Source organism: Durio zibethinus, chromosome 8, assembly GCF_047325235.1.
Source record: "Durio zibethinus cultivar Kanyao isolate XHJ-2024 chromosome 8, ASM4732523v1, whole genome shotgun sequence".
Taxonomy (NCBI): Eukaryota; Viridiplantae; Streptophyta; class Magnoliopsida; order Malvales; family Malvaceae; genus Durio; species Durio zibethinus.
This window is the reverse complement of record NC_143169.1, coordinates 20,414,016-20,434,976: the sequence shown is the minus strand read 5'-3', so window position 1 is coordinate 20,434,976 and position 20,961 is coordinate 20,414,016. Positions and strand designations below refer to the sequence as shown.

Genomic DNA, 20,961 nt, shown 5'->3' with positions numbered 1-20,961 from the left:
CAACACACCAACAAAACCCTTTTAGCCTTGGTCTTGGACAAAATCGGTGTCTTTGGTTTTTGCATTATTTCTGATTTTCAAAAATATGTAAAAAAAGATAGCTATAAACACTTAATTTTATCTGAGCAAATTTTGACCATTTGTGAAGCCCTTCAAATCTAACCCAGTTCAAATCCAACACTTCTCCAATTTTTGATAAGTTTTCAAATTAAAATTTAGACCAGTTTGATCCAAATGCCCTAAGATCAAATGTGGTCAAAATTGATTAAACTTGGATAAACAAAATCAAACTTAGTCAAAATATCTCAAAATGAATGGAAATCATATCAACTTTCAAAATTCACAACCAATTAGGATCAATGCAACTTGGAATTAAAATTTGTGATTTTTAAAGTTTTAAAAAATTTTCGCACTTCAAAAAATGTAAAATTATCAAAATACCCTTAGAAGTATTTTCATAATTTGACTTTTTTGAAATCTAATTTTCTTGAAACTTTCATATTATAATTGAAATTTTTTAATGATTTTTTTATTCATTAAAAACCGATATCACACCTTGAGAGGTGTGAAATTACAAAATACCTTTTATGGGTATTTTCGTAAATTGACCTCCCAATGTCCAAATTTCGCAAAAGGCTCCATATTTTATATTATTTAATATTTTGAAATATTGAGAACTTTGATTGTACTTTTAAATGTGTGACATCACTAAAATACCCTTTAGGGATGTTTTTGTAATTTAACCTTTCTAACATCATTTTTGTGAAACTTTTCAGATCATGTTTACCTTGTCTAAGAAATGGGAAAAGATAGAATAAATTCAATTAGCTGCCCCTTCCTTTAACTCTTCCCCTAACGTAAATAGAATTGGGTCCAAGGGTTTTTCTTCCTGTCTCAACATTTGTCTTGCACGTTTGTGTTGAGTACACGAATGCTTCTACTTTTGCTTCTAGTGTTGGCTTGTGAACCAATTCTCAACCCCTCCAATCCAATTACATGAGATGCAGCTTATGGATCTAATCCAAAGAAGTCCCCAATCATGAAGACATTATGAAAAGACTATACTATAATATTTGATGATTTTTTGTATATTGAAAACCTTGATTGCACTTCGAGAGATGTAAAATAACCAAAATATCCTTTACGGATAATTTCGTAATTTGATCTTCTTGAGGTTGGATTTTCATGAAAATTTTTAAATCTTAATTTCATATTATTTCATATTTTTGGTGCTTAAAACCATAAAAAAGAACAAAAGGAACATTGTTTTCCAAGGAATTGGCCTAAAAATAAAAAATTTGGTAAGATGAACAAAATAGTTTTTTCATTGGCTCCAATTGCATAAAAAATCCCATATTTGGCAGTGTGCATTTTGGACTATAGGATGACATTATGAAGCTTGATCCAAGGGTGAAAGCTTGCTCTTTACAAATAAAATAAGGGAAAATGTATACCATTAGATGTTTTTTGGATCAAAGGGCTATTTTCAATTTCATGTCATGCTTATCTTGAGCTGGGTTTAGACAAGGAAGAATAGGGAAGAAGGGTGGAAAAAATGCAAAAAACAAGAGGAAGAAAAGAGAAAAAAAAGTAAAGGAAAAAAAGAGGAAAAAAAGAAAGAAAAACTTTTTTATGTTAGCTAGCTTGAAGGTATGACCTTACTACTTTTCCTCTTGCATTCCTTGCATTTCCATCACATTCCATATCATTTTAATATTGGTTGTCTTCATTTTTCTTTTTCTTTTCCTAAAAAATTTCATAGTTATTTGTGTTTTTTATTCCAAATTTGATTCAAACATTCAAACAACTATTTTATAGTTGGATTTAAGCTAAAAGATAAAAAAAAGTGAAACAACCCACTATTACCACCATTTGGAGGTTCAACCAACCTCCCCTTCACCATGGTTGAACCTCTTTTTGGTTTTCTTAATGATTTGGTTGCTTTTAAATGTTGTTTATGATGATTAAATGATGACTTTATTTGTGTTTTGCATGAATTTTATTTGATTATTGATATATGTTGGTGCTTAGTTCGTGCTTTAGTTGTTGATTTTTTTTTTTTTTTTACAATTTCTAGTTTACTTCATGTTTGGTAAAATTTTTCTTATGATCTAGACATCTTCATAGGATGATTTGGTGACTAATCATTCAAAGACTGTAAACTAAAAATCACTCGAAAATTGTAAACTAAAACGAATCCTTAATTATTCGAAGAATGTAAAATAAAACGAATCCTTAATCATTTGAAGATTGTAAACTAAAAATCATTATGATCTAGACACATTCATAGGATGATTTGCTGACTAAGTGATGCATGCTTGAGTGACAATAATGAAAATATGTTAGTTTGAGCTGCCATAGGACATTCGACCAAGGTGTTTCATTGCTTGGTTGAAACTTGCTCTCCCTTTTATGGTTGAATGTTGCTAAATTCCATGTGTTTAATTATGTTTTTGGTAAGTTCTTCAAGTTTTTAGTATGTTTGATTTAATATTCCATGAATAGAATGTTAGTTTGGTAGGTTTGGAAGATTTTTTTGTGTTTGTTCGATTGATTTTTGAAGAAAAAAAATAGTGGAACATGTTTTAAAATTATGAAAAATTTTAGTGTCTAATTCATTACATGTTATCTCATGCATATCTTATTTGTAATTTAGTTTTATAAATGCCTAAATTTGTAATTAGTTTATTCTTTTGTCATGCATTTGTATTTACATTTTTATTAATGATATTTTTGTAATTTACTTTTATCACATGCATAATTTCATAAAACCCCAAATTCCATGAGACCCAACTCCAGGAAACCTTAAATTAAAAACCCTAAACTCTAAACCTTAAATTCTAAAACCTAAATCTTAATCTTAAACTTTAATCTTAAACCTTAAAGCTTAAATCTTAAACCTTAAATCCCAAACCTTAAAAACTAAACCCTAAACTTAACCTAAACTCAATGCATGCATTTGCATTTCATTTTTAATTTATTATACATACTTAAATAATCATGCATTTGTATTATGTCATTCATGCCTTCATTTATTTTTATTATATTCATGCATACCATTAACATGTTTTCAAAAATATGTTTTCGAAAAGATCATTTTTAAATAAGATAACATCTCAACTAAGTATAGCAGTCAAGATTTGTCTTAACAGTAAAGGGACTTACGGTAGTTATTATTTACATGAAATGTTATTTAAGTCTTTGTGGGACAATTTAAAAATATTTAAATTAGATATATTTTTGAAGCTCTACCTTAATATAAAAGAGTGAAAAAAAATATTTAGATATTTAAATCGTTTTTACTTTGATCCAAAAATAAAATGTTTTATTTTCAAAAGATTAATTTGTTTTAAAAAAGATAAAAAAAATTCAAGTTTTTAGAATGAAAAAGGGAATTAATTTTTTAAACAATATAATAATAACATTGTACCAAATTTCAAAGATAGCATGCAATTAATTGATACTGTCTACGATAAAAGTTTGGTGGTACTAATTCTTTTTCATGCATAACGGACTCCCGAACTCTAAATTTGATTTCTCAAGCCACAAATTTGTTTATTTATAAAAGTTTTAAATCTTTCAAATGTTTTATTAAAAGAACAACTTTTGAATGACCAATCATACCCCAAAAAAAATTGGACCGACTTTTTATTTTGACTTTTTTTTTTTTAAATGCCTTTTTAAGCCCCCAATTTCTCATTCTCCATTTGTCTAGTGGATGAATCACCACCTCTAGTCTCGAAATGTTACAACACAAGCGCCAATAAAAGACAATCGAAAGAAGATAGTACAATATGGGCAAAATTTTGATTGAAGAGGTTCAAAGCAAATAGTCCATGGCTGTAAGTATAAGATCTTACAATGACTCCAAAAAAAGTTAAAAAATGAACCCTAATTCACCCTAATTCTTTATAAGTGCAAGAAAAAAGTAAAAACTTTATGAAAGAATAAAAAGAAAATCAATGTCCATTACTTGATTATGCTGTTCCAAAGGTTTTTGAGGAACTTTTAAAATCCAAACTCTTTCCATTACCTGAAATGAAATGGTGTGAAAAAACTGATTAAGTGATTGATCCAAATGTAACAACAACCTATTAGAGGCAAAAAAAAAATTCCTCTAACTTTAGATATAGAGGCACATTTATTTGACCTTAAAAATAGCTTATAACAACTATTTTGTGTCTTTAATGATAACCTTTTGAGGCACATACTTGTGCCTTTAATTTTGGAATTAGAAACAATTATATTTGTTCCTAAATTTGGATATGAAGACAGAAAAATTTGCCACTACTAACAACTAACAACAATTTATGGAACTACTACACAAAAATTTTAGAAACTTCTACAACTGCCTCTGAATATATTATTTTCTTTTTTAAATAATTGATTTACAATATAAAAGGTAATAAATAGTTCCTATAGACCTATATTCATAAACAATTCAAATTATTTTCATTAATGTATTAAAATTGAAGAGTAAATTGCAAAATTGTTGTTTAAATTACATTGTACATAACAAATATAAAAAAGATTTGAGTAAAAGTTAGTACATATTGTGTTTCCTCCGCATGAATCTTCAAAAAGTTGCAAAATCTTTTGTTAGAGCAAACCAATAACAACACTTCAAAGTATCCAAGTTCCATAATCATCTTCATTTGCAGTAAGTTTTGGGCAATCTCTTTGTCTAGGTATTACCACCATATTAATAATCATTATTCGATCCTAAAATGAATAGAAAAAGATTTTGTTAAACAAACTTAATGAGTTTCAAAAGAAAATTTATTATTAGCCTAGCAATTATAGTAATTATCAAAACTCACCCAAAGCTGTCAAAGAAAATCAAGTATTTATCTAAAAGGCTTCAAATATAACTTCCTTTGAAACCACTGATAAGGTCATATGTATAAATCTTGAAAAATCAATTATTTGCCAAAAATCTAATGTCCAAGGCTTAAGCTTATGTCATGACAAGGAAGAAAACCAAGTGGAATGAATCATACTGAAGATTCCTATTTGGTATGAGAATAATTAAAGAATCTAACCTCCTTAGCTACATCCTTTAACTTGTATACCAGCTACTTCAAAGCTTCTGCATAATCTCTTCTAAGCTCTAAATCATCAATCTACGTTTAGCAAAGCTCTACCCTGCATCAATGATGACAAAAAAAACAAAAATACAACCTATAGATAATAATTTTGGTTCCAAAAAGCAAATTTCATTAGTAGGAGCAGTGAAATTTAACATCAAACTTGTTATAATTTTTATGTAAAAGCTTCTGACCTTTGAAAGCAATATAAAACAAAGGTCATGCACAAAAAAAAGTAGGATGAACTTCAACCTCTAAGATCCTAACAAGTGGCATCCCCATTTTGACACCATTTTGCTTTTTAAATTTTTAGTTAGAATGGAATCCTGAGTTGAAAGCTTCCTTGATTGCTTGAATCCTTCCCTACTTATCTGACCCGAAAATGGACTTCCAAAATCTGCACAAGGGTACAAGATCCATTTCATACATTGATACCTGAATGCGGGTAAAATTAGATACAAGATCCATTTCATACTTTGATACCCGAATGTGGGTAAAATTAGATTCCACCTTGAGAAATGGCGTGAAACAAACCTGTGTCAAGCTCAATTATTTCCGCATTTCTTGCTCTTACTGTGGACAGTCAGCAGAGCTAATTTTCAGAGCAACTGGTGGATTGGTCACAACTGATTTCCCAGATGTGGCTTGTAAGCTTCTATTTAAACCCACAAGATAGACTGAATCCCTACAACGTACTGCAAGCTCTATCTAATATAGAACAAAATGAAAATCCTCGTAAAAAAGAAATCAACATTAACTTCCCATCCCTCAATCCTTTTTCACTGCCGAACTAAGAACAAACTTCCTTTTACCAAAATGGATGTTTCAGAAAATAACACTATAATCTTTGTGTCCTTTTGTCAAATCAATTTCCCAATAAAAATTTCTAGTCATGATGAAGCATATAGTATACTATAACAACAAAAAAGTGCAAACCTAGGAGAAATATGAACAAGAAATAATACATCCAATGACCAAATTGTAGAGTAATTGCAAAAAGTAGAACCTAACAGGAAGTAGTTCCGCAGCAAGAATCACAAAAACACCAGTCCAAGAGCAAAGGGGTCATAAAAAGCTAGATAGCGTTCATGAATCATGGCATTCACAATCTTTACCCCAAGATTGCGTGCATAAGTGGTTAGCTGCTGCCTCTTGAGGCTAGAATCATCCGCAATAAGCACAATTTTTTCTGCAAGAATATCTGGATAATCGACATCTTTGATTTCAGTAAATGTAGAAGAAGCATCGAATCCACGAACAGATTCGAGGAGAAAAATCCAATCTCCCCATTTTGGTATACTTCTCTCTCATTTTTGTGGAGCTTCCCTATTTCAAATCACTAGATCTGACAGAGCGAGGCTGGATCTATCATTGATATGGCCAGAAAAACCTCAACTGCTCGGATCTCCCTATCCGCTTTGGTGATGATGGCGGCGACAGTTATGAATCTGGTCTGGTACCCTTTTTGGACTAGGAGGAGAAGTTGAAGGCTTTGGTGATATTGGTTTTGGGAAGGCGGTGGGGTTTCGGTTGGGAAGAAAACTTCAATATTTTGACGAAAACCTTGGGAACATAAGGCCAAACGAAAAACATAAACACCAGGTTTAGAAAAAAGTAGTGATTGAAAGTTGATAGCCACATAACAGATGGATTGTAGAGAAGATTAGAAGAAAATAAATGTTTTGATTTTTTTAATGAATGATTATCTTCTTGTCGTGTGCTTTTGGTCCGCTGACACTTTCACTTCGTTCATTTTTTTTCCCATTTTCCTCCTGGTCTTTCAGTTTTGGGATTCGTTCCTTGCTCTGCCTTTTTTTTTTTCTCAAACAAAAACAACTTTAAAGGTCAATCTTATATAAATAAAAAAAAATCAAAATTTTTAATAAATTTTTTTTTAATGCGTATGACCTATATTATTTATATAAGTAGACGAACTTGAAAAATTTAGGTATCTCATATTTTATTTTAATTGAATTATTTTTAAAAAGTTAAATTAAATTAATTTATTTATTATTATTTATTTTAAATTTCTCACAATTAAATTCATATCAAAGTTAATAAAATTTTAATTGTCATCAATAAGATAATTTTGTGTTCTCTTTTTCTAATTATAATATCAACTCTTAATTATATTTGTGTAAAAAAAAATCACTTTGTAATTTTGAAATCTATGATCTATTTATTTACTCTATCTTTTAAATTATGTATACGCATTTAGTATATATATATATATTAATTTTAAAATAATTAATAGATGATTAAATCAATTAAAATTAATTTTAAAATATATCAAATAAAATGAATTTCATTACCATCATTACACTTATTTCAAAATCTTTATTTTTTCATTTTTCCAAAATAAGTTAAATACATAATATGTTTGATTATTCTAATTATCAAGTATAAACTACTCTTACTTTAAAATATTATTATTGATTTTAATTTGATTCTTAAATTTATTTTAGTCAATTAAATATTCAAAAATTACAAATCATCTCACAATTATTTTCAAGACCATCGTATTAGGATGCTTAAGAAATAAATTGTATCCCTACAATATTTTTTTCTATTATCATGATATTTTTTTGCCATGCAATAAACCTAGCTTAGATTCTATTTCTTTTTGTTTGTGATGTTAAATATAGATAGATTAGATGCACAAATTACTTTATATTTGGTTTTGTATTATTTTAGGAATTGCTTTATTTTTTTTTCTTTTGTGTTAAGATCTTTTATATTAATTCTTCATCATAGTTGAATAATGATTTATTTTTAGAAAAAAAAATCATTTTCAAAAGAAATGATAAAATTAAGCAAAATTTCTTGAAAATTTTATGTTTTGGATTTCTTTTTAAATTTTACCTATTGCTATTACCTATATTATAGTTTAAAACTATACATATATTATATATATCTTTATACATTTTTTTTTATTTTTTTTATAATATCGATTTATATATCGAATTCTCATTATACTTTATCATGAAATAAATGAGCAAGTTAGGTGATAAATTAGAGAAAAGTGAGCACTTATCACCTATCCTATAATATGTATCACATATGAATTTTATTTTTTATTTTTTGTATGAAGTGAATTGATTTGTTTATTTTCTTAGTGATGAATTTTTTTGTTGTCATTTTGATATTATGTTTGTTGTTTTGATATTATCACTTTTATGATTTAACTTAAAATGGAGCTAATTACTATCCAAGTAAATGAAAATTGATAGAAGTAGCTCTTTAGTTTCAATTTTTTAATACATATAACAAGCATTATAAGGTTTATGGTAAATGATGGTTATTTTAACCAAATAATTGAAAAAGGTAATTTTTTATTCAACATTTTACTATACTAATTTTTTTTACAAAATTTGTAGGGGTGAATTTTTTTTAAAAACATTTAGAATAAGTTGAATTTCTTATAATTTAAAAAAAGATATAGTTTCATGTAGATTTAAGTAGAGCTAAATTCAAATGTGAACTTTTATTATTTTTAATATATTGAAATATATAGTAAAAAAAAAAAAAGTTAAGTATGCATAATAAGTTATTACTCTTATATACATTGAGGCTGATAGGCTTATTTTTTTATGAGAATATTAATAACGTATTTTATCATCAAAAAATAATTTTTAGGCAAAATTATAAATATAACCTTTTTAAAAATAAAACAAATTGATGTTTTTTCTAATAATAAATACTTTAATTTTTAAATAGTAGTATATATATACTAAAAAATTATCTGATTTTGTGGTTGATCTATCTTTTTTAAATGTGATAGTCTAATTTAGTATTACATGTCCAAATTGATTTACTTGATAACATTTGACTTTTAGTGATGTTATAAATTATTTCAACTTGAATTTAGTAAAAGTTTCTAATTATTAACAAAATTCAATTACAAATTGAAATAAAAAAAATTTGTTGCTCATATATTCAAATATTTGTATGCAAAATCACATCTTAATCAAATTTTCATCGATTTTAGTTTTTATTGCCATATATTTTAAAGTGTTTATAGATTAAATGAATATTATTACTAATTCAAATCTTTTTGATGTAATTACTCTTAATCTATTATTAGTGTTAATTGACTATTAATATTTAAAATTTTCATTTTATTTTATTTAAAAATTATTATAAAATAAAATTATCACCCATGTCTCGTACGGGTTTAAATCTAATATTAATAAATATACATACTAATATCATATTTACCCTTAAAAAAAATTAAAATTGAGATAGATGCAAGGAATTATGACGATCATTCCATATTTGCCATTAAAAGTCACGATTTAAAAAACAAAAAAGAAAGTATCTGCCTCAAAATTTCTATCTCTAAATATGCTTTGTGTCGTAGTGAAAGTTGGAGAAGGTAATTTAAATTACAAACTTAGCCTTAATTAAATTAAGTGAATTGCATAAATTTTAACTTACCAAAATTACTTTCCCCAATTAACTAACAACTTTAAAATTAAACTAGTTAATCTAACAAATAAAACTACCGATCATGGAAGAACAACCTAAAACATAAATGTAAATTACTCAACCAAACTTAAACATGCCGCAAATCAACAAGCAATTACAAATATGGAATTGAAAGCAAGAAATTAAAAGAACATAAATTAAAGAACTTGTAAAGTAAAGATCTAAGAATAAATTACAATAAAGAGTAAAGAGCTAGGGAATTTATAGTGTAAGGGAAATGTCAGTCGCAAGTAATTAAAAGCAAGTTGCTAGAATTTAAAAGTGCTTAAAATTAAAAGTCAAGTACATTAAGGTTGCATAAATTTAAAGAAGGATAAAGTAAAGTGTTGGGAATTTAAATTGCATGAAATGTAAAGAACATGAAAATAAAGCAATTATAATCGAATGTAAAACAGAAAATGAAAACAACATTTTATGAACTTGAAAATAAATCAAACTAAAATGGAAAATGATAGATTCAAGTAGAGATGTGCCCTCTAGGTGATTTCTAAATATAATGGCAAACTTCGACCTTCCTCATCTTGCCCAACCAGCCATGGAAACCAAAGGAAAGAAGCAAAAATGGCATTGAACAAAAACTGACACTGTAAAGGAAAGTGAGAGAGTTAAGGAGTGAAAAGGCTATTAAATACTTGAAGGAAAGTAGCTAAGGAAGCATAAAAACCGAATCAAAAGAGCACAGGAAATGTAAACAGAAGCGAGTAGGAAAACAAGAAACTTCCATTGCTAAAACAAAACTTTAAGCTTGCAAAATTAATTGTAAATATAGCGACAATATAGAAGATTAAAGGATGAAAATAACGATGAAAAACTAAAGGAAAATACGAAGGAAATGCATGAAATTGAACAGCTACAGCAGCTGCCAGCATTTATGGCGTTACAAGGAAAGGAAAATGGAAAAGTAAATGGCGGCTGGGGCTTGGATTCGCTTGCAGCCAAGACCTCCCTAATATAGGCAACTCCTAAGTCTTCATCCTCCAACCATTATGCTCTAAAAAGCCAGGTCAACAGCTCGCTTTAGCCTTCTTTTTGCGTCAATTTCAGCATGGGATCATCTTTGTCGTCTGGTGCTGCTGTCCCCTTTTGTCCACTGGTGAGTCATGCATTCCTTAAGCAATCTAGCTTAGCAACTTTCTCCAAATCAGCAACATTTTGAGGAATATGGTGTGGCTAGCTTGTCCATGTAGGAGGAGTCCTGAATCTCACATCGAATATAAAAAAAAAGGTCACTGGGGTATATAAGCGTTCACACCATCTCTTTTTTGTAAGGGGCCTTTTGTAAGACAAAACCGTGAGGCCAAAGGGGTCAGAGCAGACAATACCTCACAAGGGTATGAACCGTGACGGTCAGGTTGATCTGGGACGCCGGATGAGTGCATGCCCGGGTCTCGGAGTCGCGCGGGTTTGAAGCTTAAGTCCCAAACCGTGACAATCATTGTCCAAGTCAGCAATGGGGGTTTGACAGCTAGGCCAAATAGCCCTAATCTAATTACATTAGTACAGCAAAATCAAATAATCAATCACACAAGAGATAATACTTTAACTTGGTTCAGTCCAATCAACCTACGTCCACGGATGAGAAACAAGATCCACTAATTGTAGAGAATTACAAACATATATTAAAATATATCAACTACTCAACAATCAATACCTGTAGACCCTCTTAATCTCCTCTAGTCTTATGGAGTATTCTCAACCTAAACAAACCCATACCCATGTGCACCATTTCAACACAACCAAACAAATACCCATATGCACCAATACATCATACTTATGTGGACCCTCTCAGTCTCCTCAATCCACTCACAAACAAACATACACGCCTATAAGACGTAAATTTTCAGTAGTCTTATGAGGTGTCTACCCATAAAATCTTATAACTCTGTAAAGACTTCACCTATTTATAACTATATAAACTTGCCTATTAAGAATCTCTCTCCTCTTAAAATTCTTCTTTTGCAGTCAAACTTATCTATTAAGAATCTTTTTCCTTTTAGAATCATTTTTTTGCAAGTCTTCTGGTTGATCAAACAATATCTAACAAATCCTAAACAAATCTCCTATGGGATTTGAGTCATTATTCCTAACAATCTCCACCTTAACTCAAATTCCATCAATAATCTGTCTTCATGCTAGACATGCTTGGCTCCACCTGTAATGAAAGTTTCACAATTATCTTTTCTTGTGTGCCTTTACACTTCATGCAAACCTAACTTTAAAACACGAATTCAAATTTCTTTCTTGAATCAAACTCCTCTAAGCTTGTTTATTCTCATGTCTCGAACCATCTGCTTTTCTTACATCTTGAACCTTTAGTTTTGATACCACTGTTAGGGATCACTATAGCTCTGATACCACTTATTTGGATCACCATAGCTCTGATACCACTTGTTAGGCCAAATAGCCCCAATCCAATCATATCAGTGGAAGCAAAATCAAATAATTAATCACATAAAAGACAGTAATTTAATGTGGTTTAGTTTAATCGATCTACGTCCATAGATGAAAAATAAAATTCACTAGTTGTAGAGAACTACAAACATACATTAAAATATATCAACCTCTCAACAATCAATACCCATAGACCTTTTTAATCTCCTCTAGTCGTATAGAGTATTCTCAATCAAAATAAATACGTACTCATATGCACTATTTCAATACAACCAAACACATATCCATATGCACCTATACATCATACCTATGTGGACCCTCTCAGTTTCCTCTAGTCCACTCACAAACAAACATACACGCCCATATGACATAAATCTTTAATAATCTTATGGGTTGTCTACTCATAAAACCTTATAACTCTCTTACATTTTTTTCTCATACCTAACCCTATAGAGACTTTACTTATTTATAACCATACAAACTTACCTATTAAGAATCTCTCTCATCTGAGAATTCTTTTTCTGTAAGTCAAACTTACCTATTAAGAATATTTTTTCTTTTAGAATTCTTCTTCTACAAGTCTTCTTGTCGATCAAGTAATATCTAACAAATCTTTAACAAATCCCAAATAAATCTCCTATGAGATTTGAGTTATTATTCCTAACAATCTCCACCTTGACTCAAATTCTATCAATAATTTATCTTCATGCTAGACATGCTTGGCTTCACTTGTAATGAAAGTCTCACAATCATTTTCTTTTGTATGCTTTTACGTTTCAAGCAAATCGATCTTTAAAACACAAACTTGAACTTTTTTCTTGAATCGAACTCCTCTAAGCTTATCTTTTCTCATGTCTCAAACTATCAGCTTTTCTTACATCTTGAGCTTCAACTCTGATACCACTGTTAAGGATCACCATAGCTCTAATACCTCTTGTTAGGCCAAATAGCCCCAATCCAATCATATCAGCAGAAGTAAAATCAAATAATCAATCAATCACATAAGAGATAGTAATTTAACGTGGTTCGATCCAATTGACCTATATCCATGGATGAGAAATAAGATCCATTAGTTGTAGAGAATTACAAATATACATTAAAATATATCAACAATTCAACAATCTATACCCATAGACTCTCTTAATCTCTTTTAGTCCTATAGAGTATTCTCAACCAAAATAAACGCATACCCATGTGCACCATTTTAATATAACCAAACACATACTTATATGCGCCCATACATCATACCTATGTGGACCCTCTCAGTCTTCTCTAGTCTACTCATAAACAAATATACATGCCCATAAGACTTAAATCTTCAGTAGTTTTATTGGGTGCCTACCCATAAAACCCTATAACTCTCTTACATCTTTTCTTACACCTAACCTTGTAGAGACTTCATCTATTTATAACCATACAAACTTGTCTATTAAGAATTTCTCTCCTCTTAGAATTCTTTTTCTACAAGTCAAACTTACCTATTAAGAATTTTTTTCTTTTTAAAATTCTTCTTCTGTAAGTCTTCTTATCGATCAAGCAATATCTAACAAATTCCAAACAAATCTTCTATGAGATTTGAGTCATTATTCCTAACACTATTTTCCTAGTCAACAATTAATTTGACTGAAGTGGAGGCATTTGATTGGGCGAGGTTGGCACCTTGGCACTTTCTTGTCCTACATGACATTGCCAAATGACATTGCCAAGTTACCTTGTTCTTTGCTTATTTGATTAACCTACATATGAGAAAATTTAAGCTAATTAGGTAGATAATTGAATTATATTGCTAAAAATAAGCAAAATTAATAAAGTATCATAATTAATCAAATAAGAACCATAATAATTCTATAAAATAGAATTATCATTTCCAACATAGCCATGGTAATAAGTTCCAATTCTTTAGCCTTAACTCCAATCATAAAATTTGGATCTTTTTTTCCCAAAAAAGTAAAAGCTATGCCAACTCCAAGTAAAGATGCAAAACATGTTAATGGGGGGAATGCTCGCACCTAAACATGAGCCTAAAATGCACATAAAAAGAAAAGAAAAGAAAGATAAAAGCCAGCTTGGTTGAAAATCCTATAAAGGACGATCTAGGCAAGAGTTAAGGTAAAAAAATGAATTGTGTATTGACTTGATCCTTCAAATTTGAGGGTATGTAGGCAACTTGGTCCAAGTTACCAAGTTCAATCAACTAAAAATACATTTGAACTAAATTTTGGTTTGATTGTCCCAAAGTCTCAAGTTTTGCAAAGTTAAAGCTTGTAAAACTTCTCATGTCTTTGCAATGGTGCAAACAAATTTTGAGCTAGTTTTTGTAAAAATTGTGTATGTAAACAAATTTTGAGGGGGGTTGTTGTAAGAGCTCGCTCAATTACAAGATGGCATATGTCCTTTGAATTTTTTTAATTATATTTGGTGACCAATTAAAATTTTTATTGTGTTATTAAATAAATTAATTTAAGATTTATTAGTTATTTGGAAAATCAAGGTGAAAAATAGGGTTTGGCCAATCAAAATTCAAAAACTTATAATCCAACCAATCAGAATTCTTAATGAGTCATTAATTTTATCTCTAGATAAATTAAAATAATTTAGAGATAAAATCAAATTCTGACCAATCAAATTCTTAAGATTACATGGATCATTTCATTAAATTTTATCAATTAGTGATTTTCTTTTTCTCTAATTAAATTAAAAGTATTTAAAGATAAAATTGAAGAAGTGAAGGTTATGCCAACTCCAAGTGAATATGCAAAATAGGCCAATAGGGGTAATGCTTGCTCCTAACCAAGAGCTTGAACTTCACACCAAAAAGGGAAAAAAAAAAAGAAAAGAAAGAATGAAAAAACCACCAAATTGAAAATCCTTTAAGGGTTATTTGATTCATAGAATTTTCGATTCCAGAAGAAAGTGTGATATCTAGAAAAGTGCGATATTTGAGGTTTTCTTCTATTTTCAGGGCATTCCATATTTAGATTCATTCATTTAGTTAGAAGAAATCTACGTATATTAATTCTTATATAATTATCATAATCTTCTTGACATATATAATGACAACTTTTCATTTTGTTTTATTAATAATAGATACCCAAACGATAAATGATACCTTTAGCAGTAAAAGAAAATAAATATTTTAATTGATTGTAGCTTTTATTTATTAAATATTATCAATTAAGGTGTTTCAAAACATTAATGCTTTAAATGATCCTTTTATTTTTTTATAATATATAAATTGGATCATTTAAGGCATTTTTGTTCACAAACACTTTAAATGATCTTTTATATTAAAAAAAAAGATCATTTAAGGTGTTTATGAACAGAAATGCCTTAAATGATCATTTTTTTTTTTTTTATAATGCTTTAGTTTATCAATCATTTAAGGTATTTTACACAAATGCCTTAAATGATCATATTTTATAATATATAAATTGGATCATTTAAGGCATTTCTATTCACAAACACCTTAAATGATCATTTAAGGTATTTTTCCAAACAAACGCCTTTAATATGATCATTCAAGGTGTTTGTGAAGAAAAATGCCTTAAATGATAATTCAAGATTTTTTTTTTTCATAAAAATGTCTTAAATGATCTTTTAAGGTGTTTTTCCAAATAAACGCATTGAAAGATCATTTAAGGCATTTTTCTTCACAAACACTTTAAATCATCAATTAAGGCATTTTTCTTCAAGCCAAGTGCCTTAATTGATCTACAATTAAGGTGTTTCTTTATATCAAATGCCTTAATTGTAATATAAAAAAAAACTAAATTGAAAAAAACCTATAATTTAGTTTCAGTCACTTCTAGACATGCTTTTAAAAAATGTAATAGCTATGTGATAATTTTTTATTTAGGTCAAATTTGGAAATAAGATAACTTTCCCTCTTAAAATCCTAGTATACCATAAGAAGATGTGGGTTTTTTATTTCGAGACTTTGGATACTGTTGGAAATATGACATTTTCCCCTATAATCAATTTATCATAAACTAAACATGGGAATCAAATACCTACCATTAAGATTTTAGGGTAAAATTTATGGAATCCCTTTAACCAAATGCACTTTTAAATGATGGTTTAGCCAAAAGTTAAGGCAAAAAAAATTAAACTACATTATAATTTGATCCTTCGCATTTAAGGGAAAGTAAGTACGTAACTCAATCCAAATTATCAAGTTCAATCAAAACAAAAAAAGTCCTTTGAACTAAAATTTGGTTCAATTCTTCTAAAGTCATAAGTTTGGAAAAATTTAAGTTTGCAAATCATTTCATGTTGTTGAAAAGGTGCAAGCAAACTTTGGCACTAAAGGCACTTAAGTTTTAAGGCTTGTCTACCTTTTACCAAAAAAAATTATGCAAGTTATGAAGCCTTGATAAGGCATTTGGAGAAAGAAAAAGTTTTTAACCAATTACAAGGTGGCAAATATCCTATGAAAATTTTCATTTAATTATATATATTGACTAATTAAATATTTATGTATTACTAAATAATTTACTATATAAATTCAAGAAGCAATATATGAAGAACATAGTCTCTAGAATTCAAAAAAAATAAGTTTAAAAAGATATTTATGAATGAGAAAGATTCGAAGAATCAAAGCCTCAGAACTCCTAAAAGTCCAAGAAGGAATATTTAAATAACAAGGTTTGTAGAATTCCAACAAACAAGTTTAAGAAGACAAATGGGAAAAAAATAGATCCAAAGAACAAAAATTTTCCAAAGCTCCCACAAATCTAAGAAAAAGGTTCAAATTGTGATCAAATTCCAAATTATAAAAATTGATAAGTTGGGACTATTTAAGAATCCCTAAATTGGGACTACATTCTAAGAATTCCTAATTGGGGACAACATTGTAAAAATTTCTAAATTGGGACCAGATTTGAAAAATCCCTACATTGGGACTAAATTCCAAGAATCCCTAATTTATGATAAAATTTCAAGAATCCATAAATTAAGACCAAATTCTAAGACCTTCTAAAATGGGACCAAAGTCTGAGGATCTAATAATCTTTAATTCTTGAGACCAAATTCCAAGATTTCCAAAACTTTTTAAATTTTGGGACCAATTTTCAAGATTTCAAGAAACCTTTGATAGAATTTCTATGAAGAAAATAATTAGAAGATTTTTTATTTAAAAATTTTCAATGATTGTACTCTAAATTCTTAATAAATTGAAACTATTATTTGACTATAAATTTTCCTCTTGTTATTTTCAAACATGAAAATTGTGTGTACACCTCTGATTATATCTTCAACAAAGTAGCAGTTTTAGGTAAGGATCTATTTATTACCAAAAAAGTGGATGAATGCAGGAGTTGCTGAGACAACTAACAAAAGGATTGGGAATTTCATAGCAGTTGATGTGAGTTTTGATCATATTACGAAATTAGGTAGAAATAGGCCTGTTAGCCTATTTGCAATAACCCTATTTGATAGAGAGGCCCATTTAAAACCAATAGTTGATGAATTTGGGCCAATTTAGGACAAAATTATGAATAAGGCTTAACTTTGGGCTTGGAATAGGCCTAGGAAGTGATTATTGATTGACTTACACATACGTCAATCAGTTAGGAAGAATTTGACTTGGAATAGGAATGAATCTAGATGAGTTTTAGGGTTTTTTTTAATAGAAAAGGGTACCCAACCAATCAACAATGATGTTCGCCAATTGGTTGGGATGTGAATATAAGGCCTAGAGATAACTTTCTAAATTATTGCCTCACAAAAACTAATCATTTGAGAAGTTTAGCCTAAGTATTGATTATCAATATATTACTATTAACCTAAAGCAATGAACATGTAAAGTAAATGAAATTAAACAAAATCAAATGAACATATGAGTAAACATAAGGAACATATAATCTAATGCATGAAATATATAAAAATAAAATGTACACTTGTAATTAAAATACATGAACAGAAAATGAACTTGAAACTTAAACCGTAAAATTGTAACTACTTCTATAGAGTGAACCGAATGTAAAATACAAGGGATAAGATGGATCTAAGCCAAGTGCAAGAAAAATAAATGCAATTGAATGTAATAACAACCTAGATCTAAATGCAGCATAATAAAAATGCATAAACTAAATGCAGGGAAATTGAGGAACACATAAAGCTAAAATTAGATCTTAAAACAAAAATTCAAACTTTTGAATCTTAAAACCTAGATCTACACTTCAATATAGTAAATGATCTTAAGGCAAACTAAAGTAACATCAATTAACATGTAAACATTAAAAGCATGAAGAGAAATAAGCTCAAAATGTAAAAAAACAAGCTCAATGAACTATGAACATTCTTAAAGGAAAAAATAAAGAAAACAAAGCATTAAACAAAGAAAATATCCAAACAGAAATTAAAAACATGAAATTAAAGGTAAAGAATCATAAAACTTGAAGTAAATAAGTAAAAGAACAAGTATAAATGTGATCAAGAATCAACCAGCCATCTAGCATGGAGAAAAGCCATACGAGTGCTATCACCACCTGTTGCCTCATTTGCTTCCAAGTTTTCAGCCAAAACTTTGATGATTTTTAAAAAAATATATAGTGCAAATTTGAATGTAAAAATTTCCAGATATTAAGTTTGATTAATGAAGAGTTTTAAAGAAAAAAATTTAGCTAAAAATCGTAAAAACTCATAAAGTTTCGATGTAAAATTGAAAGTAGTGCAATACTAAAAACAACCAAACATCATTAAACAAAGAAATTGCAAGTAAATGTACATGAAATTTAAAGAAATTGAAATTATATTGCAAAGCATTTAAAATTCATGAAAATTGAAGAGCAAAAATGTAAATTTTGCTGAAAAATTAAAGGAATTTTCTCTCTAAATAGCCTTTTAAATGAACAAGGATGAAACATTTTGGAAAGAAAAGATAAGAAAACCAAATTGTAAAGCTCTCCTTGAATTCTGCCCAAAATGCTTTATTTACAGGCCAAGGATGATGCATTCCAACCACTAAAATCACTTTAAAATGCCAACAAGGATGTTACATTAGAAGATATTTCCAACTTATCCAATCTTCATCCATAAGGTTGTTGTTTGCACTCTTCTTCTTTTTTTCTCTTCAAGCTTTCTACCTTTGATAATTTAATCTTTAAAAAGTTAGAATAATGACCAATTGGAGCCTCAAAAGTGCCAAGTCAGCTGCTGGTTATTGGCCTTCCACTTTATTAAAGTATAGGTGCCAATTCTGTATCATGCTTTCTCAATGCATCATACGACTGTTCCTTCTCCCCTTTGTAATTTTGAGCACCAATTTCTGTAGCTTTTCTTGTTCAATTTTTGACCAATGGAAATTCTCCAATATGCCAAAAAATCTAGCCCTAACATTGCTCAAAAAATCACTTCTATGCTTTTTTCCTTAAGCTCATACAACTTTACTACAAAAGTGGTAAACACTTTAATAACACTACAAAAAATTTAGCATATATTGACGCTAAAAAAACCATCGGTAAAATCATAAAATCCATTAGTATAGCACAATAAACCCTATATCGAAAGTCAAAATATATATTCGAATGAATTTTTAATTGTCAATATATTCTTTATCGGTATAAACCTATATTGATGATTTTTAAGGTGTCGAATAGCTCGTAGAGATATACCTACAGTTTAAGACTATCAGTAAATATATATCTATTAGTATAACATTTATTATATGTTCCACCATTATACCTTTTACTGAAGGTAAACACCTATCAGTATAGATTTGTATGTTTTAATTTTTCTTGTATGTTTTACTTTTCTTTGATCTTTTCTTATTTGCATATGCAGATCCGAAAGTGTTGACTTATCTTCAATTGATCAAGAAATAGAAAAAACATTCAGAAAAGAAGAAGAAATGAGAAATAAGCACCACATTCACCTACACCAATGGCCAATGCAAGCAATAAGGTTCAAAGAATCTTAAGGGACTATATAGTTCCCCATTATGATGGTTTTCAACCATCCATTAGAAAGCCAGCCATTTAAGAAAACAATTTTGAGATCAAGCCTTCAATTATACGAATAGTCCAAACTTCTGTGCAATTTGAAAGACTACCTTACGATGATCCTAACTTTCATATTTCTAATTTTCTTAAATTATATGATTTTTTTGCTATAATGGTATTTTTGATGAAGCTATTAAACTAAGAAATTTTCCTTTTCTATTAAGGACAAGGTGAAAAATTGGTTCTATCACCACATGGGATGATTTGGTACAAATGATTTTGGCAAAGTTTTTTGCACTTACCAAAACAACAAAGCTTAGGAATGAGATCACCACATTTTTACAAGTAGATGGTGAAACATTATGTGATGCATAAGAAAGATTCAAGAAGTTGTTAATGAAATGCCCACATTATAAATTACCCTAGTGGCTTTAAATCCAAATATTTTATAATGGTCTTACACCTTCTATGAGAACCACTTTGGACACAGCTGCTAGAGGAGCAATTATGAACACAACTTTTAAGGAAATAATTAAGTTGATTGAAGAGATGGTTGCTAACAACTACCGATAGGGCATGAAAAGAAAAGTAAGTAAAAAGTCTGCTAGTTTATTTAAGATAGATGTAATTACCTCAATCAATTCTTGATTAGCTACCCTAACTAAAAAGATAGAAAGCCTAAGAGCCTAGCCCCAAACCAACCATGTGAATAAAATCCAAAACCCTTTTGTGTCTTGTGATATATGTGAAGGACCCCATTCCAATGAAAGATGTCAATTCAAGCTAGAACCTATCTAATACATCGAGAATCTAAGCCTAACCACAATTCCTATAGTAATACCTACAACCTTAGATGGTGAAACTACCCAAAATTTTTTTGGAACCAACCAAACCATCATCCCACCAATAACTAAAATAATAACTATTGCCATAATCCACCAACTTACAACCCACCTTAAAAAAAAAAAAAAAAACCAAGTTTTGAAGACATGTTGATCCAATTGATACAAGCCAACAATGCTAATATCCAATACCAAGTTACATTAATCAAGAAC

At 29.0% G+C, this 20,961-nt stretch overlaps 2 long non-coding RNA genes and 1 other non-coding gene across 3 annotated transcripts; all 3 read right to left on the bottom strand.

The window, feature by feature from the left end:
- Positions 1–4,622: 4,622 nt before the first annotated feature.
- Positions 4,623–5,181, bottom strand: LOC149517595 (uncharacterized). The gene is made up of 2 exons (XR_016344015.1): positions 5,043–5,181; positions 4,623–4,722 (listed from the first exon to the last, which is right to left on the bottom strand). It is a non-coding gene; the product is annotated as an uncharacterized LOC149517595 (long non-coding RNA).
- Positions 5,182–5,194: 13 nt separating this feature from the next.
- LOC111278907 (uncharacterized) lies at positions 5,195–6,908 on the bottom strand. Its single transcript, XR_002688835.2, has 2 exons — positions 5,622–6,908; positions 5,195–5,484 (listed from the first exon to the last, which is right to left on the bottom strand). It is a non-coding gene; the product is annotated as an uncharacterized LOC111278907 (long non-coding RNA).
- A 13,310-nt stretch (positions 6,909–20,218) lies between these two features.
- On the bottom strand, positions 20,219–20,325 carry LOC149517594 (small nucleolar RNA R71). The gene has a single exon (XR_016344349.1). It is a non-coding gene; the product is annotated as a small nucleolar RNA R71 (small nucleolar RNA).
- Between the last annotated feature and the right edge of the window lie 636 nt (positions 20,326–20,961).